The sequence below is a fragment of the Hemitrygon akajei genome, unplaced genomic scaffold (genome assembly GCF_048418815.1).
Source record: "Hemitrygon akajei unplaced genomic scaffold, sHemAka1.3 Scf000041, whole genome shotgun sequence".
NCBI lineage: Eukaryota > Metazoa > Chordata > Chondrichthyes > Myliobatiformes > Dasyatidae > Hemitrygon > Hemitrygon akajei.
In genome coordinates, this window is record NW_027331927.1 from 778991 (window position 1) to 805406 (window position 26416).

Below are 26416 nucleotides of genomic sequence, written 5' to 3' on the forward strand. Positions count from 1 at the left end.
AGGTTTCCTGAATCTGATCTGTGATGTCTCCTATCCAAAAGACATTAGCCTTCTTGTCTTCTCGCACTATCAATTGAGCCCCTGCTCTTTTCACACTCAGCCCATTTTTGGTGCATTCTAATTTTAATTCCAGTTTCAACAAGGCATCTCTGCCTAACAAATTAATCGGAGTTCCTTTAAATACTAGCACCGGCAAAACAATTTCTTTATTTCCCATTCTCAAACACACTGGAGCCATGCACTGTGTCAACTGTGTTTTCCCCGAGAACCCTACCGTCTTAATAAACTTTCCTGACATGGGAAGGTGAAGGGCATACTGTGGCTGTACGCAAGTGTACGTGGCTCCAGTATCTATCATCATTGGTGTCAGTTGCCCTTCTAACATAACCTGAACAATGGGTTCCTCATCTGCCTCCCTTGTTATCATTGGGTAATGTCCCTTCCCACTCAAGTTCTCGGGGCACCCCTAAAACCTCGCATAGGGGTTCACAGGTCCGCTTGGGCCGGTGGGGGCTAGTCCTTGGCTAAACTTTAGTTCCCTTCTTATCGGTTCCTGCTGGTGTGGGACAGGCCATAGTATAAACGGACAATCTCTTCTCATGTGACCTTGCTGATTACATTCCCAGCACAATCTCTCTACCTCTCTTTCCCACTGTCTTCTCACTGGTCTCCTTTGCCCATAGCTCCTTTGTCCCCCTCCTTGGGACTTCCAGTCCTGTCTGGGCTGTTTGAATTTAGTCTGTTCCTGATAGAGCATTTGTGGGAACGCTCCCTCAAAGTTAATTATTGGCATGGGGTTTTCCAGCCCTTGTCTTACAGTATGACCGCTCCCTCCATATAGCAGTGCTTTGTCCAGCTCGATGGCTGTACTCGAACCGGTGGTTGTTGGCAGCATCTTTTTGTTTTTCGCTTTTTCCTTCTTTTTTGAGTTCTTCGAGCTGCATTTGTATTAACTTTCTTTGCACCTCTTCCTGCTGCTCAGCCAACCTTTGTTTGTCTTTCCGGTATTTCTCAACCGCATGGACTACGTGGACTCTAAATTCTTGTGGGGTCTTTGACGTTAGCCCAACCACCTCCTCCAGTTTGGATTTTACTTGTGGTGGCATTGCATCCAAAAGGCTATGTCGGAACAGTGAGGTCATAAATAAGCTATTCTCCACCTCTTGCTCAGTCTCCAGTCTCCACCTTTTCAACTGGTTTTCTACGTAGGCTGCTGGGTTTTCAGTGTCTCCCAGTGGATCCCCTTTTAAGGCTTTGGGGTCCACTTTGGGTGGATAAAGCTTTCTGAGGGCCTGCCATACCCTCTGCCTCACTCTGTCAAAGCCATCTCCATCAGTTCTTGGGTCGTTCGAGTTTACTATGCCAGCCATTTCCATTAGTTCGTAAAATTTGGAGGTTCCCATCAGCCTTATCAACAATGCCTTCAACTCTCCCATAGCCAATAATCGTCCCGCTCTTTCTTCTTCAAAGGCTCTAATCCATTTCCCTGCTCCTTCATGTAAATTGGGCAGAGTGTTTTTCAGACCTTCTAGGTCCTGGGATCCCCAAGGGATGTACTGCACTTGTCCTGATCCTTTAACTAACAACGGCATCATTCTTCCTGCTCCTTCCCACCTGCCCTGGCATTCCTCCTCACCTGACTCCCCATCTGTCTCTGGGTATGTCTTTACTGCCTCCCACACAAATGTCTCCGGGGTTCTGCTCTTCCCTCGGTCTCCCTGTGGAGTCCTTCCTTTCTGTATTGATTCAATACTTGGTTGGCCCCTAGAATATTTTTCGCATCTCTCCTGGCAATCCCCTTTCAGTAACTTATCTGGCTCTCTCTCTACTTCCGCAAGTCGCTCTCCTACTGCCTCCTTCTTTCCTTCTAGGCTTCTGCCTCCTACCTCTTCCCCACAAATTCTCACATCCTCTCTCTCTCCACTTAACTCTTGCTCCTCCAATGAGTCACCTTTTCTAGTCTGTTTATTTCTATGGTATAATCGATACTCCTCATATTCCTTTTCCTCTCTCAAGTATTTCATCCGTTCAATCTGTTTTTGCATTTCTCTCTGTACCTGTTCTATCTTTATCCTTCCTGCCTGTATCTCCTGCCATATCGCCGCTTTTTCCTTCTCGTATTTCTTTTTCCTCCTCATTATCCCAAACTTGGACTTCTCCCTGCATGTTTACTGTTCCCGTCAGCAGGGGGCACTGCTTAGGGGTTCCTTCCTCATTATAGGGAGGGGTTTTTTCTGTTTCTTTCGCATCCGGGTACGGAGCCGAAGACAACTTCTCACCGTACCCTTCTCTCTCTTTAACAGGCTGTTTCTCCAGCACCTTAGTGTCTTCCTCGCTTGTAATCAATATTCTACCTGTCCTCCTCAGCATTTCTCCCTCCGTTCTGAAGAGTTTTAGCACTTCCATTTCTCGTTCTCTTTTTTGCTCTCTTTTCTTAGATTTATCTTTTGATTTGTAATTTTTAATTAGTCCCTCCATTTCTTCGCACAAACTTACATCAAATGTTCCTTCTTTTAGCCACTTTGTGACCAGGTTTTTGGTTCTTTTTTCCCATTTTTCTGAAGTTTTTGTGATCTCATCTTGAACTAATGGGAGTTTTTTGCTCAGAATCTCTAATGCTGTTCCTTTACCTGTCATGTTATTCTCTCTTGTTAAGGTATTTTAGAGATTCACAGTTTGTTTACTGGATAATACTATTTACTCTAATTCTACACCTAGTCCTAGTCTAACACCATGTGGACTTTTTCTTCCTATAACTTACTCTAATTCTACGCCTAATCTAACACCTCGCCCGTTCAGACCCTTATCTCTTAAGGCGGTAACCACGAGGACTTTCTACTCTAATTCTATTCTAACACCTCGCCCGGGCAGACCCTTATCTCTTAAGGCGGTATCCACGAGGACTTTCTACTCTAATTCTATTCTACTTTCCCTGCCCGTTCAGCCCTTCCTTTCATACGAAGCAGTACCCACAGGGAATTACCAACACCACGTGGACTTTTTCTTAACGTATTAACTTATTTGTACTTACCCTCACTGCAGTGTTCTTGAGCAATCCTCTGAGCCTCCTCTGTTAACCCCCAATTCTGCCAGATTCTTTGGACCGGAGAGACCCTTTGGCAGTGGTTCCACACTTCTGAGACTCCAAGACCTCCCCAAAGCCAACCGAATTCTTAGTCCAAATTGTCGCAAAAAGCGCTTTCCTTTTGTTTGGGTGCACCCTTAATTCTGTTAGCCTTGTGGGGGTCCCTAGAGGACCGGGAAGCGTTCCCAATCTGCCGTTTCCCTTCCGCAGGTCTCTATCCGGTCCCATCTGGGTCGCCAATTATGTCGTGGTTTTTCGATCTTCACAAATGACCAGGAGACGCAGAAGATTCTTCAAGAAGGGTTAAACTTTAATTTGCAAATCAAAGCTGAGACAGTCATTGAGCTAGTCGCTGATTGCCCACCGATCCTTTGGACATAGCATGTTTTATAGCAATCTCCTGGTCCGATCCCCGGACACTGCAGCTTTTATAGCAAATCTCTAGTTGCATACTGCATACACTGCACGTACATCATGTCCCTTTTGTTCCTATCAATTGGCTTAATCATGTTTTAATCTACATCTCTTAGCTACCTCTCATTAACACACCATTGTCTTCTACATTTTTAAGACTTTGGTCTCCTACCAAATTGGATACATGCATAGAAAATAATAAACTCAGAACTGAGCAATGTTCTAATCTACATTTCTTTAGTTCTTTAGCTACCTCTCATTAACACACTATTGTCTTCTACATTCCTAAGATTTCATTCTACTAAATTGAGTACATGCATAGCAAATAACTGACTTCATAGTTAAAGTTTATACTTTTATACTCCAATAAACACAGCAGGCAAGGCAGCATCTATAGGGAGAAGCACTTTCGACGTTTCAGGCCGAGACCCTTCGTCAGGACTAACTGAAAGGAAAGATAGTAAGAGATTTGAAAGTACGAGGGGAGGGGAAAATGCGAAATGATAGAAGACTGGAGGGGGTGGGGAGAAGCCAAGAGCTGGAAAGGTGATTGGCGAAAGTGATACAGAGCTGGAGAAGGGAAAGGATCATGGGACGGGAGGCCTCAGGAGAAAGAAAGAGGGAGGGGGGCACCAGAGGGAGATGGAGAACAGATAGAGTGACGGGCAGAAAGAGAGAAAAAAAAGGAGGGTGAAAACAAACTAAATATATCAGGGATGGGGTAAGAAGGGGAGGAGGGGCATTAATGGAAGTTAGAGAAGTCAATGTTCATGCCATCAGGTTGTAGGCTACCCAGCCGGTATATAAGGTGTTGTTCCTCCAACCTGAGTGTGGCTTCATCTTGACAGTAGAGGAGACCATGGATAGACATATCAGAATGGGAATGGGACGTGGAATTAAAATGTGTGGCCACTGGGAAATCCTGCTTTCCTTGGCAGACAGAGCGTAGGTGTTCAGCAAAACAGTCTCTCAGTCTGCGTCGGGTCTCACCAAAGGCCACACCGGGAGCAGCGGACGCAGTATACCACACCAGCCGACTCACAGGTGAAGTGTCGCCTCACCTGGAAGGACTGTCTGGGGCCCTGAATGGTGGTGAGGGAGGAAGTGTAAGGGCAGGTGTAGCAGTTGTTCTGCTTACAGGGATAAGTGCCAGGAGGGAGATCGGTGGGGAGGGATGGGGGGACAAGGGAGTCGGATAGGGAGCGATCCCTGCGGAAAGCAGAAAGGGAATGTGGAGGGAAAGATGTGCTTAGTAGTGGGATCTCGTCGGAGGTGGTGGAAGTTACGGAGAATTATACGTTGGACCCGGAGGCTGGCGGGGTGGTAGGTGAGGACAAGAGGAACCCTATCCCGAGTGGGGTGGTGGGCAGATGGGGTGAGGGCAGATGTGCGGGAAATGGGAGAGATACGTTTCAGAGCAGAGGTGATGACAGACAGACAGACATACTTTATTGATCCCGAGGGAAATTGGGTTTCGTTACAGACGCACCACCAAGAATAGTGAAGAAATATAGCAATATAAAACCACAAATAATTAAATAATAATAAGCTAATCATGCCAAGTGGAAGTAAGTCCAGGGCCAGCCTATTGGCTCAGGGTGTCTGACACACCGAGGGAGGAGTTGTAAAGTTTGATGGCCACAGGCAGGAATGACTTCCTATGATGCTCAGTGTTGCATCTCGGTGGAATGAGTCTCTGGCTGAATGTACTCCTGTGCCTAACCAGTACATTACGGAGTGGATGGGAGTCATTGTCCAAGATGGCATGCAACTTGGACAGCATCCTCTTTTCAGACACTACCGTCAGAGCCCCTTTGTTTAAAAAAGGAAGACATCTCCTTCGTCCTGCAATGAAAAGCCTCATCCTGAGAGCAGATGCGGCGGAGACGGAGGAAATGTGAGAAGGGATAGCATTATTGCAAGAGACAGGGTAGGGAGAATAATAGTCCAGGTAGCTGTGAGAGTCTGTAGGCTTATAGTAGATATCAACTATATATATATAGTTATAGATAGCATCAACACAGATGCCTTGTGCAGGAAGGCACAGAGTCGACTGTACTTCCTTAGAAGGTTGGCATCATTCAATGTCTGCAGTGAGATGCTGAAGATGTTCTATAGGTCAGTTGTGGAGAGCGCCCTCTTCTTTGTGGTGGCGTGTTGGGGAGGAAGCATTAAGAAGAGGGACGCCTCATGTCTTAATAAGCTGGTAAGGAAGGCGGGCTCTGTCGTGGGCAAAGTACTGGAGAGTTTAACATCGGTAGCTGAGCGAAGGGCGCTGAGTAGGCTACGGTCAATTATGGAAAACCCTGAACATCCTCTACATAGCACCATCCAGAGACAGAGAAGCAGTTTCAGCGACAGGTTACTATCGATGCAATGCTCCTCAGACAGGATGAAGAGGTCAATACTCCCCAATGCCATTAGGCTTTACAATTCAACCGCCAGGACTTAAGAACTTTTTTTAAAGCTATTATTAATGCTTTTTGAGTTAGTGATTTAGATGCATATTATATTTTTACTGAGTTAAGTATTGTATGTAATTAGTTTTTGCTACAACAAGTGTATGGGACATTGGAAAAAAGGTTGAATTTCCCCATGGGGATGAATAAAGTATCTATCTATCTATCTATCTATCTATCTATCTATCTATCTATCTATCTATCTATCTATCTATCTATCTATCTATCTATCTATCTATCTATCTATCTATCTATCTATCTATCTATCTATCTATATCAGTAGATAGGCCGTCTCCAGAGATGGAGACAGAAAGATCAAGAAAGGGGAGGGAGGTGTCGGAAATGGACCAGGTAAATTTGAGGGCAGGGTGAAAGTTGGAGGCAAAGTTAATGAAGTCAACGAACTGAGCATGCGTGCAGGAGGCAGCGCCAATGCAGTCGTTGATGTAGCGAAGGAAAAGAAGGGCACGGATACCCGTATAGACTTTGAACATGGACCGTTCCACAAAGCCAACAAAAAGGCAGGCATAACTGGGACCCATGCGGGTGCCCATAGCTACACCCTTGGTTTGGAGGAAGTGGGAGGAGGCAAAGGAGAAATGATTGAGAGTAAGAACTAATTCCGCTAGACGGAGGAGTGTGGTGGTAGAGGGGAATTGTTTAGGTCTGGAATGCAAAAGGAAGCGGAGAGCTTTGAGACCGTCCAGGTGGGGGATGGAGGTATAGAGGGACTGGACGTCCATGGAGAAAATAAGGCGGTGGAGGCGAGGGAACTTAAAATCATTGAAAAAATTCAAAGCGTGAGAAGTGTCACGAACATTGGTGGGAAGGGATTGAACAAGGGGGGATAAGACAGCGTCAAGGTATGCAGAAATGAGTTCGGTGGGGCAGGAGCAATCTGAGACAATGGGTCTACCTGGCCGGGCAGGTTTGTGGATCTGCAGCTTCGTTCCGAGGCCCCGCCCACTTACCTGGTGACGGGCTGGCGACATCGCGCATGCTCAGTACGGGAAGGGCGGTGTTGTTTTTCGTTCTTTGTTGAAGCGGGTCGGCCGTGGGATCGAGATCGGGATCGGGAGGGGGTCCTCACCCTCGCCCCCTGGGGTGGGGAGCCGGGGACAGATTATTATCTGCAGGGCGACGACAACAGTTTCCTTTCGGTGAGTATTGAAACAGGTCCGGAGCGGGGAGGTCCCGAATTCAAACAAGAGAACTGGAGAACAAAAGGTGGGGGTGGGGAGGGAGAGAGAAACACAAGGTGATCGGTGAAACCTGAAGTGGGAGGGGATGAACTTTCCCGAACTGGCGGCCTCGCCTCGCTTCCTTCACAGAATCTGCCGGGGTCGGTCCGGGTTGTGAGACTTTCACACCGAACCGTCTGAGATGAGCCGCCGTTCAGCCCCTGTTGTTCTGGTACTATTAGCAGGATGAAGTAAAACATATTTCTATATTGTTACTGACAGAGAAATGTACAATTTGTGTTGAGTGTGTTATCTGAATGTACTTGCCTGTGATGCTGCCACAAGTCAGTGTTTCTCTGTCCCTGTACCTTCCCGTACTTGTGCACTTGGCAGTAAATTCAACAGGACCTGAGAAATCTCAGTGAGATTTGATTAGTGATGATCATCTTGGCAGCTCGGTAGGTCGAATGTATGAGACAGTACACTGTTAAATGCAAAACCCTGAACAGTGTTGATGATCAGAGGGATCTTAGACTCCAAGTTCATCGCTCCCTGAAAGAGACTGCACAGATTGATCGGGTGGTTAAGAAGGCAAATGGCGTGGTTGTCTTTATTAGTCGAGACATTGAGTTCAAAAGTCGGGAAGTTGTGCTGCAGTTTTATAAAACTAGTTAGACCACATCTGGAGTGTTTCATACAGTTCTGGTCGCCCCCATTCTCGGAAGGATGTCGGGGCTTTGGAGAGGGCGCAGAAGAGGTTGACCAGGACACTGCCTGGATCAGAGGGCATGAGCTATAACGAGAGGCTGGACAAACTTGTGTTGTTTTCTCCAGAGCGGCGCAGGCTGGGGTGAGACTGGATGGACGTTTATACGATTACGAGAGGGATAGAGTGGAAAGACGATATATTTTTCACCAGGGTTGAAATTTCTAAGATAAGAGGCCATTCATTTGAGTTGCAAGGGGGTAGGTTAATGGAGATATGAGGGGCGTGTATGTTTTTCCTCACCGAGTCTGCTGGGTCGGTCACTGGAATTTGCTCCCTGGGGTGACCCTCCGCTCTGACGCAGTAATCACCCTGCGCGTGCAGTAATCGCATTGCTCGTGTTCACAGTCCGCGGAATGCAGTGATTTTTGGCCGGCGGAGTCCAGTCACCGTTTTGTGCTGACGTGGATTTGCAGCACCAGCATGATTTCTCTTGTTCGGTAGATCTGATATTGGCCAGTGAGTCCCGTTAACTCCCCGAACTGTCGACTTCGCCTCGCTTCCTGGAACGTCTCAAAAACTTTTTTCACTTCAGATAAGCCGCTTTTAAGCCTGGTGATATGTATCTTATCCCTAATTGGAGAAAGGAGAATGTCCCAGGTTGTGGGGATCTTTGATTTTACCGAGGGAGCGGGAAGTCCAGAAGGAGTTCACGTAGGGAAGACTGGTTTCTGTGATGAGCTGATCTGTGTCCGTAACTCTGCAGTTCCTTGCAGCCATGGGCCAAACAGTCACCATACCAATGCGTGGAGTATCCAGATGGGAAACTTTTTATGATGCATTGATAAAATATGGTGATGGGCAAAGCGTATATTCCAAAGTTCTTATGGTTTGTTCCAGCTTTGTTATTTTCAGATCTTTTATACAGTAGTATTGTGGTGAGCATTTGGTCCATAACGACAGATGAGGCAGCTCATTAAACTCAATAACAGTTTTATCGTGATAAACACAAAATGGACCGGCCAGCACGACCCCGAGAGTGAACCAAACCAGTCTCATACAGACGGGAGGCGACCATCACACACCCTGGTTACAGTTAGTGTGACCCAGAAATACACAAGCAAATAACTATAATCCAAGCTAAAAGGTAACAATAAATGAACTGGAACATCCCATCATAATCCCAGAAAAGCATTTTAACACAAGAACAGTAAACGGTGCTGCTCATTAGAAATGTATGGGGCGGGCTGTTGACCAACCCCTCCTCCTGAGGACCATCAGTGATCGTCCTTGATCCCTTCTCCCAGCTGATTCCATCTGCTCATTCCCCGCCCATCTTGTTCAACCTCTGTCCAGCCTGTATCCCACCACCTCAATGATATATATCAACCATCTTGTTCAACCTCTGTCCAGTCTGTATCCCACCACCTCAATGATATATATCAACAACTTGTTCAACCTCTGTCCAGTCTGTATCCCACCACCTCAATTATATATATCAACCATGTTGTTCAATCTCTGTCCAGTCTGTATCCCACCATCTCAATGATATATATCAACATCTTGTTCAACCTCTGTCCAGCCTGTATCCCACCACCTCAATGATATATATCAACCATCTTTTTCAATCTCTGTCCAGTCTGTATCCCACCACCTCAATGATATATATCAACCATCTTGTTCAACCTCTGTCCAGTCTGTATCCTATCATCTCAATGATGTATATCAACTATGTTGTTCAATCTCACTCCAGTCTGTATCCCACCACCTCAATGATATATATCAACATCTTGTTCAACCTTTGTCCAGTCTGTATCCCACCACCTCAATGATATATATCAACCATCTTGTTCAACCTCTGTCCAGTCTGTATCCTTTCTTCTCAATGATGTATATCAACAATCTTCTTCAATCTCCATCCAGTCTGTGCTGCCTGGGTGATGGTAGTGGCAGATACATTGGGACTTTTAAGAGATATTCAGATCAGCACATGAATGTGAGGAAAATGGAAGGATATGGACATTGCTCTGGCAGATGGGATTAGTTTAGTTGGCCATTTCATTAATTGAATAGACTGAGCACTGTGCTGTACTGTTCTATGTTCTGTGTCTCTTGTTGAGAGGTTTTGGGGTAATGGAGGCAAAAGGAGTGAGTGGGAACAACAGGTCACTGGAGTCCATAGTGGGAAATGTGAGATCACCCACTTCTGTAGGATGTTCTTCTGTAGGAGAAACTGAAATCCTGAGTGTGTTAAAATGGAGAGTTTGTGCAGTGGGTAGAGAGGGAGGTGAAAGGTACATTGTATTTATTGTAAGAGTTATTGGGTGTAAGAGTGAAATGACATTAACAATTACTTGCGTTTTGTTGAGATTGTACCTGGAATATGGTGTAAAATCCCGCTCCCCATACTAACATGGGTTATATGACCTGCTGTTGAAGAAAGGCTTAAAAAAAAACAGCAAACTATAGACCAGTGCTTCTGACATCAGTATTAGAAGCACTAAATATATAAGTATTTGAAAAGACAAGACTGACTTGGAACAGTCAGCATGACTTTGTTTACTCCTGGCAACACACACAATTTTTTTTTTGATGAGGTTTTGGGGAATGTTACCAGGAAAGTAGATAAAGGCAATGAAGCGAATGTCGTTTACATGGTTTTTTGCAAATATTTAACAATCCTGCGTCGGTGGTTGGTCAAGAAAATTCATTTGCATCACGTTCAACGTAAGGAAGTAAATTGGAGTAGACAATGGCATTTTGGGAGAAGGTGGACTGTGATGGTAGATGATTGTCTCCATTAGAAGGTGGACTGTGATGGTAGATGATTATCTCCATTAATCGTTGGGTCCGTTGCTGTTTGTCATCTATATCAATGATTGGGATGGTAATGTTTTTAACTTGATAAGCACATTTACATGTGACACCAAGGTTAGGGGTGTAGTTGACAGAGAGGCAAATTATCTATCATAGGTTACAGGGATCTGGAACAGCTGGAGATACTGAGCTGAAAATGGCAGATGGAATTTAATGCGGGCAAGTGCGAAGTGTTGTGCTATGGTAGGTCTTACACAGTAAACAGTAGAACACTAACGTTGCGGTGGAACAAAAGGATCTGGGAATAGAGGTCCATAATTCATTGAAAGCAGCGCCACAGGTAGATAGGGTGGTTAATAAATGCTTTTGGCATGGTGACCTTCATCAATTAAGTTATTGACTGCAGGAGATGGGATGTTATTTTGAAGTTGTGTAAGACATCAGTGAGTCCGAATTTAGAGTATTGTGTGAGTATTGTGAGTATTGTGTAAGGTGTAAGTTTGAAAGTGTACTGGGAAAAACTTCAAGGAGGTTTCCGGAGGCCCTGAGTGATAAGGAAAGGTTGAATAGTTTTGGACTTTAATCCTTGAAATGCTAAAAACTGAGAGGAGATTTGATAGAGCAGTGCAACATGAAGATAGGTAGAGATAGGTAAATGCAAGCAGGTCTTTTCCACTGAAGTTGGGTGGAACGACAACCAGAGATCATGCATTGTGGGTGAAAGATGAGAAGTTTTAGGGGGACATGAGTGGATAAGTCTTCAATCATAGGGTTGAGAGAATGTTGAATGAGCTGCCAACAGGAGTGGTACATGCGAGCACGATTTCACCTTTGAAAATATGGATGGGTGAATATGGCTACTGTGCAGGTGGGTGGGAACAGGTGGTTTAAATGGCTCAGACAATGCACCTGTACTGTGTTCTGTTTCGATATGACTCTCTAACCATGACTCCTTGATCACAGACAGAAGTTTGTTTGAGTAAAGATCCGAAATTAATATCAGACTTGAATAATTCACACCTTAATTCCCCAAGAATACTCAACAGCCTGGATGTGTTTTGAAGTGGTTTTAAACTGCCCACACACTCCCTGTCACGGATATTTTGTAACCAGGGAAAGACAAAATGCTGGAGTAACTCAGCAGGTCCGGGCAGTATGTATGGAACTGAATACAACGGGAACGTTTTGGGCCGGGACCCTTCAGTGGAACTGGAACGGAAGAGGGAAGAGGCAATATCATTGATTGAGTTGGAAGGTGCAGGTTGCTTTTGTGTGAGACTCGGAGCTCAGGGTTTGTGTTTAAACAGCTGCCTACATATTCCTCAGAACAGGGAGCAGCCTTTCTGCTGAAACCAATTCAAACTGGTTTGACATTTCACTCTCTATCACATAAACAAAGTCACTTCAGTGTTCTGTTTAACTATTTCTGCATATGCAAATGTGCTAAATTGTTAATAGTTTGCAAGGAACCTGTAACATGTCATAAACGACACTGCCAATGGGCTTGAACCAGCTACCTTACCAGTTACAGTTACTGTCCTGTTTGCTGTGAGTTTGCAGAATTTAATTATTTTTACTTCAAACTCTCATTATCTGCAGTTGTTTTAAAACTTTTTTTTATATTAAAAAAAAGATCCACGCCATTCCCAACTGTGACATTCCTTAATACAAAGACACGACACAGTGTATGAAAAGTGCATCTTTCCCAAAATTGCCAATAACCCTTAAAATATTGTTGATGTAAGGGTAAAGGTGAGGGGCAGAATGAGGTGGAGAGAGAGAGAGGTTGAGCAGGGAGAGGGGAAAAATTCAGGGCGAGGGTCTGTTACGTACCCCGTAACTGGGTGTCTAACCAGCAGAGAAAGAAAAATCCGTTGGAGTCTGGTGGTACTATACTAAAGGAGTTTATTAATAAAAATAAGCAAAACCATATCAATAATGCAAATGTACATATAAAACCAGTTAGCAGTAATAAACCTAAAAGTGTTGGAATAATAATAATCAATAATAAACAAGCTCTATTGATGTCTAGGGGTAAATAAATTGTCATAGAAAAGTATAAAGTTCAGTTCAGTTCATGAGTGCTGATGTAGTTATAGTTGTTGTATTGTAATGGTTGGAGAGAGAGAGCGAGCGAGATGTAACAGTTACAGTCAGGCAAACCTTCCTTTGCTTTCTTAATCCGTCGTATCGGTGTGGTCATTCAGTTATGTCCTCTCCGTCCTTCTGCTAGACCGTTCTTCTGTGGTGGACCCGTCACTCTGGCATGAGTGGACACACACACAAGTCCCCACTGGCCCTGCTTTTACACTGATAGCCTTAATGACCGACCTCCTGGTTCGGTCTTCAAAGCCCCCACCTTTCTTGTGGGTTCCAACACTCAGTCAGTGTCCACTGGTGTGTCTGGAGGGTGTCTCTACAGACCTGTCTTTTATCCCTACTAACGGGGACTCAGCTATCCATCACTCCTGAATGACTGTGTCCATCAAATAAGGCCACTCCTTCAGTCCACTGAGGAATGTTTATGAGCAAACTATTGTCCTTGCAGCGAAACAGTAAATAATTCAAAAAGGAGTCACAATACGGTTAATCAGCAATCTCCCCCTCTCTCTTAGCTGTTGCCGATGTTCTTGCTTGTTTTTCCGTCTCTCTTTCTCATGGTCAGCATAGCAACAGTAATAGTTTGTGTTTCTCAGGAGGGGAATGGTTAACTCTACCCCATTGTCCATCAGGTCTATTCATCACTCATAACAGGTCTATGAGGTGGACAGGGAGCAACTAAGATGAAGGTGAGTCAGTGGAGTAGGTAGACAGGGGGTAGATGATGGAACACAATGGGGAGACAGTGGGAGGGAAATATGATTAGAGAGAAAGGGACAGAAAGGGAGTTTGGTAAAGAAAATTTATTTGCTCCACGTTCAACGTAAGGAAGTAAATTGGCATAGACAGTGGAGCTTTGTGCGAAGGCTGACAATGATAGTAGATGATTGTCTCCCTGACTGGGGGTTTATGACCGGTGGAGAGCCACAGAAATGGTAGTTGGGCCATTGCTGTTTGTCATCTATGATAATGTGTTTAACTTGATAAGCACATTTGCATATGACAGCAAGATCAGGGGTGTAGTTGGCAGAGAGGCAGGTTACAGTGGGCTCTGGCGCAGCTGCAAATACTGAGCTGAAAATGGCAGATGCAGTTTAATGCAGGTAAGTGTTGCACTGTGTAGGTCTTACACAGTAAACGATAGCGCACTAAAGAGTGCGGTGGAATAAAAGGAATAAGACATTGCTGAGTTTGAATTTGGAGTATTGACTGCAGCTTTGGTCATCAATCTATAGAAGAGAAATAAGGTTGAAAGAGTACTGGGAAAAGGTGCGAGTTGTTTTTCCGGGAGATTCCAAGCTCAGGGTCTGGTGTAAGCAGATGTTTGGCCCTGCACATTCCACAGAACCATAGGCAGTTCTTCTTAAAGCAGAACTTTAAGCCATTCTGCTAAAACCATATCCAACTGGTTTGAAGTTTCCCTCTCATTTGGGTTTGAAAACATTCACATTATTAGTCTGCTTAATTATTTCTGCTGCAGGGAGGGACAATGAATGTGAAAGCTGATATAAAGAACACTACCGATGATTCCAAAACCACGCTACCAATTACAGATGATGCTCTGCTTGCTGCGAGTTTCTGGAATTTTATAATTTTTTCCTTCAGACTCACATTGTCTATATTTGTTTCTAAAACATTCTTTTCATGATTCCATAAAAACTCAGTCTGTGACAGTCACCGGACCATCAGACACAGGAGCAGAATTCAGCTCCGACATTCCATCATGGCTGATCCCCGATCCCACTCAACCCCATACATCTGCCTTCTCACCATATCCTTTGATGTTCTGAATGATCAGGAGACAATCAACTTTTGCCTTAAAAACACCCACGGATTGTCCTCCACTACAGTCTGTGACAGATTCACTACTCTCTGGCTAAAACAAATCCTTCTTTAATCTTTTCTAAACGGTCGCCCCTCAATTTTAAGGCTGCAACCCCCAGATTTGGATACCTTCACCACAGTACGCATCCTCTCCACATTCGCCCCAGCCAGTCCTTTTAACAGTCAGTTGGTGTCAATGAGATTCCCCAGCATTTTTCTAAATTCCAGTGAGTACAGACCCGAAGCTGCCACATGCTCCTCATATGTGAACCCCTTCATTGCTGGAATCACCCTCATGAACCTCCTGCGGTCACTCAACAATGACAACACATGCTTTCTGAGATATTGGGCCCAAAACTGTTGATGACACTTGAAATATCGCCTGATTAATGTCTCATAACGACTCAGAATTTTCTCCTTTCTTTTATATTCTATTCCCCTTGAAATAAATGACGACATTGCACTTGCTTTCTTTATCACAGACTCAACCTATAAATTAACCTTCCAGGAGTCAGACCCGAGTACACCTGATTCCCTCTGCACCTCTGATGTTTGAACATTCTCCCGTTTAGATGAGAGTCTACATTGTTAGACAGGGATAGACAGGCGGTAGCTGGGCAGGAAAAAGAAGGAGAGATGGAGAGGGATGAAGGCATGACAGAACGGGGAAGGGTGTGGGGAAAGAGAAAGGAGAGTTGAGCATGGGATGAGTAGAGCGCGGGAGGGGGAAGGAGAGAGCTCAGGGTAGGTGGGGAAGGAGAGGGTGGGAGGAAAAGTGGACAGGGGGTGGGAGAAGAGCGCAGCGGGGAGGGGGCAAGTGGGAGGACAGCGTGGGAAGGATAGTGAGTGTTTTGTAATGAGCAACAGACACTATATAACCGAATAACCTCGGGTGTAGCGGCTCAGACTGACATCTCTGTGTATGGTGAGCAGACCGCTCACCCGGCACCTCACTGAACTCCGTCCGGTTTCAACATCACAGTAAGTGTTGTCTCCGATTCTTCAGAACCAGGGAGCATTTACAATGGGGTTTGGCTTTTGTCAGGCTCGGGAGGGAAGTCAGTGGGCGAAGGGAAGTCTGAAATCTTCAAATGAACAAATTAATTATTGACCAAATGGATTAAAAGAAACAATTACCTTTAACTACAAACATTCTCCAGTTGGTTTCTACTGAGACGCTGTAGAAAAACCTTTCTGCAGTGATATGCAAAATGTCCCCACAGGGCAGTGAAAGAGTCTCTCTCCCTCTTCTCCCTCCCTGACACACACTCACTCACATACACAGGAAAAACTATTGAGAATACAGAACTACTGTAAGATATTGGCATTCGGAACATCGTCGTGGACTATGCCACGGATCAATTCATTTAATTAAGTAGCAAATATATATATTAAAACTACAGATATTGGGTGTTTGAAGTAAAATAAACTACTGGAAACTCTCAACGTCTAATAGCAATTGTAATAAGTAGACATTCAGATTGCAGACACTGGTGAACTTTCTTTTCTATATCATTGGTGTTTTAATGTTTTTTCCTGTTACAGAAATATTTAAATTCAGTGTTAAATTAGCTTTGTTCACAGTTGAAGGTGAGCGCGAAATGTTGAAGTAGTTTGTTCGTTTTCAGCAGAGAAGCCGCTCCCTGCTCCGAGGAATGCCTGCGTGTCAGAATTTGCCCTGCAGACAGGCAGCAGCTTGCACACAGAAAATTACACTGTGAGTCTCACAGAGCAGCAACATCGGCCCCTCCCTCATAGTTACTAAATGACCCTCGTCTGATGGTCTGGTGTAAAGTTAGAAGGAAACGACTTGAAAATATACCTACAGGGAGACTAAACGTTCTTAGTGAATTCAGGTGAGAACAATTCAGCTTCTGATATTTATTTCTGATCTTTACTTCCAGTTGACACGTTTCCCATGTTTTGGATTAGTGATCAAGAAGATATTCACAAACAAGAGAACATCTGTAGATGCTGGAGCAACACACACAAAATGTTGGAGAAATTCAGCAGGCCAGGCAGCCTCTTGGGAAAGAGTGAACAGTCAATGTTTCAGGCCGAAATCCTTTGGCAGGACTCCTTTCCCAGATGCTGCCTGGCCTGCTGAGCTCTTCTGGCATTTTGTGTGTATTGGAAGAAGTTATTCGCTCTATTTTGTCTCTTCTGGCGGTCGTGGTATTTGTGTTCTTGCATTATCCTGTCTGCATGGTTGAGATTCTCCACAATTCATGTCAAGGTTAAAAACAGTTCCTGAATCAGGGGTTACGATTCCAAAGCAAGTGTGCAAAAAGATGTTTAGTCAACACAGCTTCTGTTTCCAAAACTTGTGACTTCAGATGAATGCATGTCGTTTTTCTCATGACTGTGTTTATTGTTGGTGTTTCGAGCTGATTTCCTCAACGTCCTTTAAAAGAAAAGACGTTGATTCTGTTCAAGGTCTCGATACATAACAAACAGTAGGGGTGGGGACCAGTAACAGAAAGCGACAGGCAGCATTGCAGAGCGAACATCATGATTTCACTGTGTGGGGCAGCAGGCTCGATGGGCTGAGTGGCCAATTTCTGGCTGGTCTGTGCACAAGAAAAGCTCTGACTACAGAGTTACTGTAAACTAAGTTAATGTCCGGACCACGGCAAATAACCTACTGTTGAACAAAAAACAACTATTGCAGTAATTAAATCATCCAGAACGTTGACCGAGATGATAAGCAACAATGAACCTAGCACCGACCCCCACTGCACCCCACGAGTCACTGGTCTCCAGTCAGAGAGTCAAACCATCTTCCACCACTTACTGGCTTCTCCCGCAAAACCAATGTCCAAATCAATTTACCACCTCATTCTGAATGCCAAACCTTCTTGACTAATCTCCCAGGTGGGACTCTGCCTAATGTCTTGCTACATTGTGCTGAACTATATATTTTTAATTCAGTAAATTAACTGTTCTCTCTCCCAGAGCAGTAAGTGTCACGTTGTACCAATTTGATAACTGACCAACAACATTCTTGCACATCATACTTTCACTGCTGTGGGGAGAAACGAACCATAAAAGTTAGGAAATGGGGGGCGGGGGTAGACACTTTGTGGAGCTGTGCTGTTGCCCATTGTCTGGGTCTAGGATCTGATGACCCCAGGGCTGCTGCAGGACCATCCACACTGCAAGTGTCCTCTCAGGGCAGTGGGAACGATTCTGTTTCAAAAAGCCTCGGGTATCCCTGTGAACACAGCCCCAAATCGGCAATGCCCAGAGTCCGGCTCTCTGGAAAGTGAAACGATAAAGATGTTTTCCCATCACTGACAAGTGGAGCAGCGGCATTACTGGCTCACGATGGCTGTGATTGTCCCAGGGATGAGGATGTGATCTTTGGCCGTCCAGCTGCACAGTTTGTTATTGGGGAACAGAGAAGAACACGGGAAGTGGATCTTCAGCCCGATGGACTCAATTGGAATTAATCCCCGAAGAGTCATCAGGAGGATGTGTCATATCACAGGCATACGTAGTGAATGTTGTTGGCTTTGTGGCAGCAGTGCAATGCAATATATAATAGTAGAGAAAAAACTGTATTACAGTAAATATCTGTTACTTAAAGTTAAATAGGTATTGCAAAAATGAATTCAGTGAAGTAGGTTCGTGGGTTCCATGTCAATTCAGAAATGGGATGGCAGAGGGAAGGAAGTGGTTCTGACTAGTTGCGTGTGTGCCCTCAATCTCCCGTACCACCTTCCTAGTGATACCAATGAGAAGAGGGCATCTTCTTGGTGAAGCAGATCCCTAATGACTGATGCCGCCGTTTTGAGGCATCGCTCCATGACGATGTCCTGGATGCTACGAAGGCTACTGCCCATGATGGAGCTGACTGAATTGACAACTTTCCTCAGAGTATTTCGATCCTATGCAGTAGCTTCATCACTTCCCCCACCCTACCATATGAAGCAACGTGCAGACAGTTAGAACAATTTTTACAGTACAACTGTAGAAATCCGCTAGTCGTTGGTCACATCCATAATCTCGTCAAACTCCGAATGAAATGTAATGGCTGCCGTGCATTCTTTGTAACTGCATCGATATGCTGGGCCCTGGATAGATCCTCAGAGATGCTGACACACAGGAACATGAGTTGCTCACTCTTTCCACTGCTGACTGATCAATGACGATTGGTGTGTGTGTGACCTCATTTTACCCATTCAGAAGTCCACAATTAGAACATTGGTCTTACCGATATTGAGTGCTCGGTTGTTGCTGCAATACCACTCATCCAGGTGATATATCTCGCTCCTGTTTGCCTTCTCCTCACCATCTGAAAATCTGCCAACAACAGCAAATTTGTCACTGGCATTTGAGCTGTGCCAAGCCGCACAGCCATGGGTGCAGAGAGAGTAGGGCAGTGGGCAAAGCACATATCCTTGAGGTGCACCAGTATTGATGGCGATGTGCAGGCGTTACATCCAAACTGCACAGATTGTGGTTTTCTATTGAGGATCTAGTTGCAGAGGGAGGTAGAAAGGCCAGCGGTTCGAGCGTTTTGATCAGAACTGTAGGAATAATTGTATTACACGCTGAGCTATGGTTGAGAAACAGCATTCTGATGTAAGTATTTGTATTGTCAAGGTAATCCAAAGCCGCGTGAGGAGCCGATGAGATTGCATTGTGACCTATTGTGGATACAGGTAAATTACAGTGGGCCCAGGTCCTTGCTGAGTGAAGAGCTAATTCTAGCCATCGCAAACCTCTCAGAGCATTTCATCACAGTAACTTTTATTGCTGTAACTCACACTGCTCTTCTTGGGCACTGGTGTAATTGTTAGCCTTTTAAGGGATGTGGAAACTTCCAACTGCAGCAAAAATGACCCCATCTCTGAAGCATTCACAGAATACAACTCCTGTTGTTCTGGGGTGGCTGAAATCCCTTGTAAATCTGTGTGACGACAGCACCCACCACTTCCTCACTCTCCGTAAATCAATAGAAACACAAAAAAAAATTCCCACGATGTATTGTATTGAAGGAAAGGCAGATGAGCTTAGGCATGGATCAACACATGGCATTATGATATTGTCACCATTGTTGAGACTGGTTTGCAGAGTATTCTGCTCAGTATTTTGGGATTCTGTCGTTTTAGAGTTGGCAGAGCGTCGGGGATTAAAGGGTAGGGGTGGTTTCACTCAGGGAAAATGTCACGGCAGTGTGCAGTAAGGGCAGATGGGAGAACTCATCTAGTGAGCCTTTATGGCTAGATCGGAGAAATAAAATTTGTTTGAACATGTTAATGGGTCTGTCTTATAGTTGACAAATGTCTTCAGGAAAGTTTCATTAATCAGTACATCGAAGTCCCAAAGACTCAAATGTGATAGTTGATCTCCCATTAGGGACTGAGACAGGACAGACGTAACAGAAGTCTGTGTAGGGAAACTGTTTGCATCTGGTGATCACAATGCCATCAGATTCAAAGGAAGTATGGAGAACAATAGCTCTGCCCCGTGGTATTGAGGCCCTGGTATAGAAAAAAAACATACAAACAAGCTGGATGAACTCAGCAGGTCAGGCATCATCCGTTGAAAGAAGCAGTCAACATTTCGGGTTGAGACCCTTCATCAGGACTAAAGAAGGAGGGGGCAGGGGCCCTATAAAGAAGGTGGGGGGAGGGTGGAAAATCAGTCAGAGGAAAAATATTCTTGAACATCAAAATCTCCAACTTCCATAATTCCCTCCCTCTCCCTTCACCCATCCCACCTTCACTCTGTCTCCTCTTCTAGCTGCCTATCACCTCTCATGACTCTGCCTTCTTCTACTACCCATAGTGCGTTCCCCTTAGATCCCTTCTTCACCTCTCCTGCCTATCCCCTCCCTGCTTTCCGTCCCCCACCCTTTAATCTTTCCTCTGATTGGTTTTCCACCCTCCCCCACCTTCTTTATAGGGCCCCTGCCCCCTCCTTCTTTAGTCCTGACGAAGGGTCTCGACCCAAAATGTTGACTGCTGCTTTCAACGGATGCTTCCTGACCTGCTGAGTTCATCCAGCTTGTTTGTACATCTTGATTTGACCACAGCATCTGTAGTATACTTTGTGTTTAGAACAAAAAATAGATGCATAACAGGTGTAGGCAGGTAGGAAAAAATTGAGGTACTTATGGAGTTGAGAAAATGCAAGATAACATTGAGGAACGAAACCAGGAAGGCTATAGGGTGGCATAGGTTGTCCTAACAGACAAGGTGAGGGATCATACAGATGTTTTAAAAGCAAAAGGATTTCAGGGGACACAATTGATTGTCTGGATTATCAGAATGCCAATGTACGCATGGAGCCAAAACAGATAGAGGAGTTCTTCAGTGGATCTTTGCTTCTGTGTTCACTTGTGAAAATAATCTATATAAGTGAGGCAAAGGAGAAGTGAGGCCACGGATGTTATACAAATTACGGATGAGTAAGTGTTTTGGGCAAATTGGACAACTTCGAGTGTATAAATCCCCAGTGACTGAGAAGTTCAGTCCTTGGACCCCGATGTAGGTGGATGCAGAAATTGCAAAGATGTAACCGTTATGTTTAAATTATGCTCAAAGACAGGAGAGCTACCAGAGGATTGGAGGATAGCTAATTTTGATCTGCTGTTTAAAATAGGCTCCAAAATTAAACCAGGAAATTATAGGCCGGTGCACTTGACATCAGTCGTGTGAATACATTGGAAGGACCGGACATAGGAGTATTTAAATAAACAGGACTGATTAGGGACATCCAACGTGACTTTGTGTGTTCTAGACAATCTATTGGGTTTTTCGAAGAGGTTGCAAGGAATGTTACCAGGAAAGTTGATGAAGGCAAGGCTCTAGATATTGTCTACATGGACTTTAGCGAGGCATTTGACAAGGTCCTGCATAGGGTGTTGACCAATAAATTTCATTCTCTTGGCATTCAAGTTGAGTTAGTAAATGGGAGTAGACATTAGCATAGAGGAGGAAGGCAGATAGTGGTAGCAGATGGTTGCCTCTCTGACCCATGACTTTTCGATTTCAAGAGGGATCGGTGCTGATATCCGTTGTTGTTTGTAATCTATATCAATGATCTCGATGATAATTAGATTATCCGGATCAGCAAATTGGCGGATGACACCAAGGTTTGGAGTGTATTTGACAGCGAGGAAGACTATTGGAGCTTGCAGCGGGATCTGCATCAGGTTTAAAAATATCTGATAACGACAGATGGAGTTTAATGCAGGCGTGCAAGCTGTGCACTTCGGTAGGATCAACCAGAGTAGGTGTTACACAGTGAAGGGTTCGGCACTGAGGGGTGCGGTAGGACAAAGGCATCCGGGAATACAGGTCCACAATTCATTGACAGTGGCAGCACACCTAGATAAGGTAGTAAAGAAATCTTTGGCACATTGACCTTCATAAATTAAAGTATGCAGTACAGAGCTTTGCATGTTATAAGATGGTTATGAGGCCTAATTGGTTGCAAAGAAAGAAAAAGGAGAGATCCACACGGAAATCCGGACAGAAAGGTTAACGCAGCCTGTTTGTTTTCCTCTTTAGGGTTGCTACATTGATCCCACTCCCGCCTCCTCCCGCTGTCAGACCCGTCCTGAGCCGGTGAGAGTTAGTGTGACCCGGACCGCGGCAGTCCCGCTCTACCCCGGCTCACCCGGCCCTGTCCATCTGTAATGAGCGACGGACACATCACAGCCGAGTGGCCTCGGGAGCAGCAGCTCAGACTCAACTCTCCGCACAGGGTGAGCTCACCGGTGCAGGACCATTGTCGATCACCCGGTAGTCAGACTGTGATTTCCCGGGACCACACTGAACGCCGTCCGGTTACAACATCACAGGTAAGTGTTGTCTATGATTCAGCGTTTACAGCGAGGCTCGGCTTTGGTCAGGATCAGGAGTGAATTTAGTGGGAGAAGGGAGTCCTGACATGTTCATGTTAACGAGTCAAGTTACTGTCCAAATGGATTAAGAGAAATGACGTCTTTGCCGTCAACCAGAAATACTCTCCTGGGTGGTTTCTACTGAGTGCGAGCAGAAAGCATCTTTTACCCCGGTAGTGAGATGTGAAATATCCCACGGGGCAGTGACCCATCACTGATCTCTCTCAAACAAGAGAAATTCAGTAAATGCTGGAAATTTGTGTAACACAGACAAAATGCTGGAGGAACTCTGCAGGCCAGGCAACGTCTATGGAGAAAAGAACAGTCGACCTTTGAGACTCCAGCTAATGGATTTTACATCGCGTCATTGGTTCTATCGCTCTTCTCTGTACCACAAAGAGTTAAACTTTCTTCACGCTTGAATGACAGTGTTTTCACTGGAACACTGGAATTTAGAAGGATGAGAGGGGATCTGATTGAAACATATAAGATTATTAAGGGATTGGACACACTAGAGGCAGGAAACATGTTCCCGATGTTGTGGGAGCCCAGAACCAGAGGCCACAGTTTAAGAATAAGGGGTAGGCCATTTAGAACAGAGTTGAGGAAAAACTTTTTCACCCAGAGAGTTGTGGATCTATGGAATGCTCTGCCTCAGAAAACAGTGGAGTCCAGTTCTCCGGATGCTTTCAAGAAAGATTTAGATAGAGCTTTTAAAGACAGCAGAGTCAATGGATATGGGGAGAAGGCAGGAACAGGGTACTGACTGTGGATGATCAGCCATGATCACATTGAATGGTGGTGCTGGCTCAAAGGGTCGAATGGCCTACCCCTGAACCTATTGTCTATTGTCTATAAAACTGCACCGTCTGGCCCCAACAAACATTCCACTCTCAAAATCACTGAGACATTTCATCGCCATGGTGATGTTTGTTGGAGACAGAACATACCCTGTACTAAGGAACAGGATAGAGGGAGAGACCCACTGGTAAAGCTGTGGGTTTAGTTAATGATTATCACCAGGAGCTGACTGAACATTAACCAGGGTGTGTTCATTACTTACAGAACCCGTAACACAACCTCACTGGGACAAGGTGGTAACAGAACCTGAAGCCGCTGTACACGGTAAGAAGCTCTATATACTGAAATATAAACATCACAAAAACAGTTAGCCACTTAAATGAACAATTGAATGAGATTGATAATGTATTAAGTTGATTGACATTAGAACCGTAGCAAATCACTTTTAAGTGAATTAAGAATTCCCTTCATCTAATTGAATGCATCGTCTTCCTGTGCATGTCCCGCGGGGAACCGGGACAGCTGATAGTGCTATTGGAATCGCCACTCTTTCAACTTAGCTCCGAATCATCAGCAAAGGCTCGGAAGATGCGAACTTCCCGCATCTTGGAACTGTCCCCGGGCTACTGCTTGCAGAAGCAGGAGGCCAATCCGTCCACACTCGGGGATTTACTGATCCCCGACCGAGGGAACCGAGGATTCGCTTTGTTTATTCCTTCACTGGCGGGATTGACACTATCTGCCCATCCTAGATGGCATTTCGGTTGGTGGTCAAAAGTATGGAACCACCCACATTGGAGATTACAGCCGGGGCGGGGGGTGGTCGTGGGGGAAGGTGGTGTAAGGAGTTGATGGTTCCATTATATAGTCGGTTGGTGAGACCTGTTGTGGATCACCGTCTGCAGTGTTGTTTCCCTTCTGTCAGATGTGAGTGGGTAGGTGGGAAATGAAAGGAAGGTTTACCAGACAGATATCTGCCCCTGTGAGTTTTTCTATGAGGAATATGTTGTCATCTTGACTTGTGGTGTTACATAAAACAGGGGAGACCTGCTTGTATACAGTACAGTTTTTAAAAAAAATAACAATGTACATGATTGTTTCTGCGGAAATTTGGTCAAATGAGTGGGAAATTCGATGAGACATAAAGTATGCTGCGGAGTTTGACAGGGACGTGGACAAAATAGTTCCTGTTGTGTGAGGATCTGAAACCAGGCACCGCCAGTTGAAGACAGTTGAGATGTTTTCTCTCTCTCTCTGGGTCAAGTGTGTCATGGGAATGACCGTCCTCAATATTCAGCAGAAGGAGAGTCTTTCAGTTAATATTGTAATCCTGCAGTGTGGTGGCCCTTGATACACAAATGAATGAGATGTTATAGGTGAGAGGCAGGATTGGTGAGCCGAGATCACAGTCAGGTCTGCGTTGGTCACAGTGAATGCGGGATGCCAATGTAATTAAATTTCCCATTAGCAATTTCTGGCTGACAAAAACACATATCACTGGGCACTGTGCATGTCCCGTACCTAATACTGCGGCCACTGATTGTATGTCCGTGGTTTTCTACATCTGTAGCCCGTCCATTTCAATGTTCGACATGTTACACGTCCAATGACGCCTCTCTGCACAATGCATTTGCAGCGTGGTTATTTGAGTTACTGTCATCTTCCCGGCAGATTGAACCAATCTTGCTTTTCCCATTCGATCTCTCTCACTAACAAGGCATTTTCGCTCTCAGAACTGCCACTCACTGATCTTCTTCCGCGCCATTCTCCGCAAAACTGAGACTGTTGAACGGGACAATCCCAGGAGTTCAGCAGTTCCTGCGATATTCAAACTGCACCCTCCGGCACCGACAATCATTCCACTCTCAAAATCACTGAGATCACATTTCATCTCCATGGAGATGTTTGTTTGGAGACAGAACGTACCCTGTGCTAAGGAATAGGACACGGAGTAAACCGCTGATAAGGCTGTGGGTTTAGTTAATGATTATCACCAGGAGCTGACTGAACATTAACCAGGGTGTGTTCATTACTTACAGAACCCGTAACACAGCTACTGGGACAGGGTGGTAACAGAACCAGGAGCCGCGGTACAAGGTAAGGAGCAGTATATACTGATATATAAACATCATAAAGGCAGTTAGCCACTTAAATGAGACTGAGAACTTATTCGGTTCTTCAACAATTGAACTGTAGCGAATCGCTTTTGAAAGAATTAATAATTCCCTTCAGCTAATTTCATGCATCGGCTTCCTGTGCATGTCCCGCGGGGAACCGGGGCAGCTGATAGTGCTACTGGAATCGCCGCACTTTCAACCCAGCTCCGAATCATCAGCAAAGGCTCGGGAGGTGCGAGCTTCCCGCATCTCGGAACTGTCCCCGGGATACTGCTTGCAATGGCAGGAATCCGATCCGTCCATACTCGGGGATTTACTGATCCCTGACTGGGGGAACTGAGGATTCGCTTTGCTTATTCCATCGCAGGCGTGATCGACACTATCTGTCTGCCCTTTACGACATTTCGGTAGGTAGCTGTTGGGAGAGGGCAAAATTATGAGAACTACTCACACTGCAGTTTATAGCGGGGTGGGGGTAGAAGTGGGGAGGGGTGTAAAGATATGATGGTTCCATTATATAGTTGGTTGGTGAGACATGTTGTGGATCACCGCCTGCAGTGTTGTTTCCCTTCTATCAGAAGTGTGTGGGTAGGTGGGAGATCAAAAGAAGGTTTGACAGAGAGACACATACAAAATGCTGGTGGAACGCAGCAGGCCAGACAGCATCTATAGTGAGAAGCACTGTCGACGTTTCGGGCCGAGACCCTTCGTCAGGACTAACTGAAAGGAAAGATAGTAAGAGATTTGAAAGTGGGAGGGAAAGGGGAAAATGCGAAATGATAGGAGACTGGAGGGGGTGGGGTGAAGCTGAGAGCCGGAAAGGTGATTGGCAGAAGGGATACAGAGCTAGAGAAGGGAAAGGATCATGGGATGGGAGGCCAAGGGAGAAAGAAAGGGGAGCACCAGAGGGAGATGGAGAACAGGCAGAGTGATGGTCAGAGAGAGAGAGACCTGCGTGAAGCACATGGAGAGTTAGTCGGGACCACGAGGAACAAGGAGCGCCTGGCCAGTGTAAATTCCTCCACCCAGGTAATACCTTTGCTATTCTTTGACT

The 26416-nt window shown here is 45.2% G+C and overlaps 1 protein-coding gene across 3 annotated transcripts in view; it reads left to right on the plus strand.

Moving 5' to 3' along the window:
• Positions 1-6977: 6977 nt before the first annotated feature.
• Positions 6978-26416, plus strand: part of LOC140720353 (NACHT, LRR and PYD domains-containing protein 12-like) — a 44606-nt gene continuing 25167 nt past the window's right edge. Inside the window, exons 1-5 of one of the 3 annotated variants that reach the window (XM_073035215.1) lie at positions 6978-7118; positions 16215-16442; positions 22110-22402; positions 23510-23569; positions 25285-25342. The gene's annotated coding sequence lies outside the window, so the exon portion shown is untranslated. Of the gene's footprint in view, positions 7119-16214; positions 16443-22109; positions 22403-23509; positions 23570-25284; positions 25343-25398; positions 25770-26416 lie in introns of those variants that run through there. The other 2 variants (XM_073035214.1, XM_073035216.1) reach the window with 2 other exon arrangements.